The sequence below is a fragment of the Pongo abelii genome, chromosome 17 (genome assembly GCF_028885655.2).
Source record: "Pongo abelii isolate AG06213 chromosome 17, NHGRI_mPonAbe1-v2.0_pri, whole genome shotgun sequence".
Taxonomy (NCBI): Eukaryota; Metazoa; Chordata; class Mammalia; order Primates; family Hominidae; genus Pongo; species Pongo abelii.
The window spans coordinates 69,931,560-69,937,327 of NC_072002.2; positions in this window are offsets into that span (position 1 = coordinate 69,931,560).

Sequence of the window (5,768 nt, forward strand, 5' to 3'; positions counted from 1 at the left end):
GGTCCATTAGTTAGGATGGAGCCTTCATGTGATCCAGTGGGATTGTTGAGTGGGAGCATAACTTGTGTTCTCTATAGAGATAGAAATAGTTACGCTTTTCAGGTCCAGGGTCATAGCAAAGGAAAGAAATAGTCATCAAACGTGTCTTCAAAATGAACTTAAATTCCAGGAAGTGTAAGCTACAAATTGTGAGGCATGAAATTGCAAAGGGAAAGTTACCGCAAGAGAAGAAAGGTGTTGATTGTTCAAGACTATAAACTGCGATGCAGTCATGTTAATTAGGGGTTTCCACTAAATTTTCTGGGTTATTTTGAAAATGTGCGAATGTGGCACGGTATACCAGTTTGATCTTTTAAACTGAATCCTAGAATTAGAATAGTAAACCCAGTGAACATAATGCATCTGAATTTAATAAAACACCCAAAAGTAAAGTGTTTCCCTAAGATGTGATTCGAAGAATTGGATTGAATTGGGTGGGATGGAGGCCAGTCACAGAAGTGGAACTTTGGCCAGCGGTCCACATGCAGTGGGGAATGTAACCACCCACTGTGAGGAAGTGGGGAACAGCAGAATAGGGTGAAGGGCTGTTTACACCCAAATATTCATGAGTGGTTTTGAAAGGTTCCAAAAGTATACATATGTAAAATAATTACCCATAGAATGCAAAATGGGAACAGAAAGCTGTTAGTTCCTTAGGGATGGCAACAAATTTACACATTCCTTCTGGACAGGGCTATGGAAAAGATGCAAATTCTATATTTTAACTTAATCTATCCTTAGCCACATCACCCCAGTTCTGTATTCTTTGAGTGCCTCCAACCGCCTATCTTTTTATTTATACTTTGAACCATGCCAGTTTACATTTAATATTATTATCTCATACATATTGAGTGCTTACACATACAGGGCATTTTAAACTTATTTAATACTTACTATAGCACTATGAACTAGGGATTATTATACTTAAATGGTTGAGGAACAGGGGCTTCAAGACATGAACTGTCCACGATCACACAGCAGGTACTACTCAAACCCCAGCAGTCAGCCTCCAGAGGCAAGACCCTTACCCAAAACTTCCCCTCATTTTATTATCTCATTATTCCATGTATCTAGTGTTTTTTTTTAACATTTAGATGGTAGTAAAATTGTTATCTATCTTATCCCTGTCCTCTTTCATGTAGGACAAGCCACAGATATTTCAAAAGAACCCAGCATTGACAAGGAGCCCTCAGGCAGAATGTATTCTCTTATTAGATGAATGTGAGGGATCTGCCTGCTCTTGAAACCACAGTTCTGGGATAAGGGGGAGGAAGCAGGCTTGAAGAAGCACCTAATGCTTTCTTAAGCACTGTTAGACTCATTTGTGAAGGGCAAATACCTTCCAGGGATATTGGAAATCCTGTGGGTGTGAAGGGCTGAAAGAGCCAAAGAGGAGATGTGGGCTTAAAAGAGCCTTTGGAATAAAGCTCTTCTCTTCAATAAAACCAACATGACATAAATTGGTTCTTTGGATCAAACTTCAAAATGGAGCATTCAGCAATGTCTCTGATCTTTGTAACATGTTTGAGTTTTCAGCTGTCACTCCGTGTTCAGCTGCTGAGGTCTCCAACTGTGATTGGGTTTTTGCCAGAAAATAATTGTGCAGGTCCATTCATAGCTTCTTTCCAAGTGAGCTCTCTGTTCACAGGAGAGGCATGTTGTTTCTAAATAAAGTCTCCATCTTATTAAATTCTTTAGCCTATGGTTGTTGGTTTGGGGAGTGTTCTTTTTCCTAAGGAAAAAAAAAAAAAACAAAACTCAAAATTTCTACTTCCTAGAAAAAAAATCCTTGCTCCTGACTATCCAGGATTCTGTGCCCACATTTTCTAGTTGAGACCATGAGGGGAGTTGAAAACCCTCAGATGAGGCTGTTATCTATAATAGCTTTAAATTCCTTTTGGAACCAGCTCTAATCAACTTTCCGAGGATAGGCTTGCCTATATTCCTGAAGTTTAAGAACATGTTATTTTTCCTAATTTAAGCAAGAATCCCATGAAAGCCAATATGGCAATATGCTCTCCAAATGGTTTATTGACCTCAGCAACTTTGAGATTATCTGCATGTTCCAAGAGCCAATAAAATACTGAATAGAGAATATTAAAGTAAACTGATTAGAGAGACAGTGAAATTTTCCTCCACACCCCAAATTATTTCTTTTACAAGTCAACTCCAGAATGTATGAACAGAGATTTATTTCTTCAAAGAAAAAGAATTTTCTAAGTGCAGCTCCCCCCAGGAGGGATTAAAAGGCTTTTAATTGTTATTAATAATAACTTAACATGAACGAATTGTGGGCAATGGAGAAAGTTCGCGTAGGAAAGAACAAGAGAAAAGATCCTAATGCATTTCCCCAGCAGTTATGGCAGAGTAGATTATAGGTCTCTTGGAAGATGTGTTTAAGTGGTGTTTAAGATGAGAGATGGTAAAATGTACCACTAAAGGAAAAGCACCAGTAAAATAGGCAATTTGCCTATTGCACAATTTTAGGTCACTCTTCAAACAAGACCATTGGTGTCACTCACTTAACTACCAGGAAGCCTGTATAAGTCTACAGCTTCAGTGATGACAACTGCAGAATTTGAAAGTGACCAGAGAAGTTAGGCTATATTTGCTAGTTAATTTGCAAATACTTGAGTGCCCTGCAACACCACAAATTCTAAAGGTGAGTCACAGAGGCTCTGAAGTCAAATCTTGAATAGCCTTGCAATTGCCCATGCAGTGCCAGGCTGGAACTTCTCCACTAATCAAGGGAGTTGAATGGGAACAGAGCACACTAACGTTTGGCCAAGGTACAAGCATGTATACTTTATGATCTTATCCACCTCATAGAAAACCTTCCTGAATTTATAAAGGACAGACAGAAGAATTACTGGTAACATCTTCCCTTCCTCATAAATCCATGGATAATCTCCAATTCTATTTTCTTTGGGATGGAGTTCCTGGGTCAAGGGTAATGAATGCAATTAAGGAAATATTCCAAGTTCTGAAGTATCCGGAAGAAATAAAAAAGAGCTGAAGAGTCATTTGTTGATTATGTATTTTCTATTTCAATCTTTCTCACATATCCGCCTCTTAGCTCACTCCCTGCCGCTTTAGTGTGGTTATCAAAAGCAGAGTTTGCAGGATTCAAGCCCAGCCAAAGCAAACAGACCAAAAATTTAGGAAATGATTTATCTTAATCCAAGGGTGGTAATCCAATTTGACTCAAGTGCTTTAAATTTCATCAGCTAAACCAGCAGCATTAGAGTTTGTCAAAATGATATTTAGTGAAAGCAGTCCCTGCAGTGTTGGCCACTTGTGAGCAGAATGATTTTCATCTTTGAAATACACATGCTGTTCTACCTTTTCATGCTTGTGGCTAGCAAGCAAGGCTGGTGATAAAGAGGTTGAAGCCAACTGGGAGAGTTATCTTTCACTGTAATGTTCTACATCCCCAGCCCCAACCAATCACCTCATAAATGTAGTCACTAATGAAAAGGGAGTGAGGGATGGTAGGTGAATTGATGCATGTCTATCTTCAGAAGTAGAAAACTCCCAGGCCAGGTGCAATGCACTTTCCACAAAGATAGTATAATATTTAAATGGAAGGGAGATTGCTTGGTCCTTGTGCCTGATATTAAGCAATACGGAATCTATTAAGTATCTTACTTCTCATCCACAATACAGAAAAAAAATTGAGATCGTGTCCCAGATCTTACAGATTGTTCATCTGTTTGTACTTATGGAAAACTACTTTCATGGTTTTGAAAAGTAACAACATAAATAAAGTAGCATCAAATAGGGCAAAACAGCTCTAATTTAGGAATCCATTGACCTGAGTTCTAATACAGCTCTGCCTCTAATTATAGATAGCTTCCATGATTAAGCCCCCTTACCTCTCAGAGTCCAGGTATCAAATAAAGAGATTCCTGAAGTCCTCATAATGACACTTCCAGCGTTAATTAAAGCAATTTCTTTATGTTCAATGCATACCACTAGATTTCTATTACTATCATGTTTAAGAAGTCAAATTAATTTCTATGGTGGTCAAAAATACAGAATTAAGCATTCCCTAGCCCACGATGGCATGGCCAATGGTGCCAGAGCAGTGGTGAATTAATTTAGCTTTATTATTTACCCCCATTCTTCTACACCTTGGCCCATTGGCCAAACTGGTCCACTTCCTGTTTTACTCAATAAAGTTTTATTGGAACACAGCCATGCTCATTCTTTATGGATTGTCTATGGCTGCATTCCCATAACAACAGCAGAGTTAAGTAGTTGCGACAGAGACTGGCCGCAAAGCCAAAAATATTTACCATCTGGTTCTTTGCAGAAAATGTTGGCTGGCCCTGTTCTACACTTTTAAATCTATGTTCACTATCTTTCCATTGGAATATATGCTGCTCCTCTTATTTTTACTTAGACTTTTGGTTTCTCATCTAACCACAATATTTGACCTCACCGATGTTTTCAACCCTTTCTAGCATTTTTATGCTAGTTCTCCTTGTCTTCATGTTCATTATAGAGTCATCCTTTATTTGTTCATACAATCCTTTTTTTTCAGCTGAGACTCATTTGTCAATTTAATATCAAGCAATGTTCCTCTCTTTTAAACCTTTAAAACCCTCTTGGAAAGTTGGTCCTGATGAAGGATTTTAATGACAATGACTGCTAGTTTAATGCATCCTTAATCTGTGCTGCATTAGTTCCTAGGGCATTTGTGATGATAGATGGAAAATTGTTCAGGGTCAGAGACTAGGTCCTTTGTTTGTTACATTACAATACAGAACAGCCTAGAGTCCACAGTATTCACAATGATCTGTAAATTACTTTTGCTTTCTGTCGTGAACAATTCTCCATGAGTTATCTTACTGGTCCCCAAACTTGGCCTATCCAAAAACATTTCCAGTTCTAAGCAAACACAGTCTTAACACACGTTTGAATGTGTTGCCTCAAAAATTTGGTAGACTTCTTTTACAGAGCTTTACAGAATAATCATTGTACACAAGTCTATGAAAAAGTCTTGTTCTCAGTTGACAAATGAGGAAACTTTAAAACTTTTGGTCTTTACTAGGACATTTGGTAACCTCTAGTTTATCAGATGTAATCTGGTCATAAAGCATGACTCATAGCAGCTTTCAATTTGATAAAAGGAGATAACCAAGATTGACTTAAAACATTGCAGAAGAATGCAAATGTAGTTGGAAACATAATCTACCATTGCATCATTCATCACTGTTGTTAGTCTGACTGTCTTGATGCCAAAGATACACATAGTAGTCCCCCCTTATCTGCAGGGGATGGGTTCCAAGACCCCCTAGTAAATGCCTGAAACTAAAGATAGTACCAAATCTTATATACACTATGTTTTTTCGATCTGGTAACTGAGACAGCTACTAAGTGGCTAATGAGCAGATAGCATACACAGCATGGATCTGCTAAACAAAGGGATGATTCACATCCCAGGCAGAATGGAATGGGACAGCTCGGGATTTCACAATTTAAAACCTATGAATTGCTTATTTCTGGAATTTTCTATTTAATATATTCAGATCGTGTTCGACTGTGGGTAATTGAAACTGTGGAAAGCAAAATCACAGATAAGGGAAGACCACTTGAAAAGAAACAACTTGCTTTTTCTCCAGCGTGTTTGAATTTGGTACTTATGAAATTAGCTTTGGAGCTGTAGACACACTTGAAGTTTTACAAATATTCATGAAAATAGATAGACACATACAAATACCACT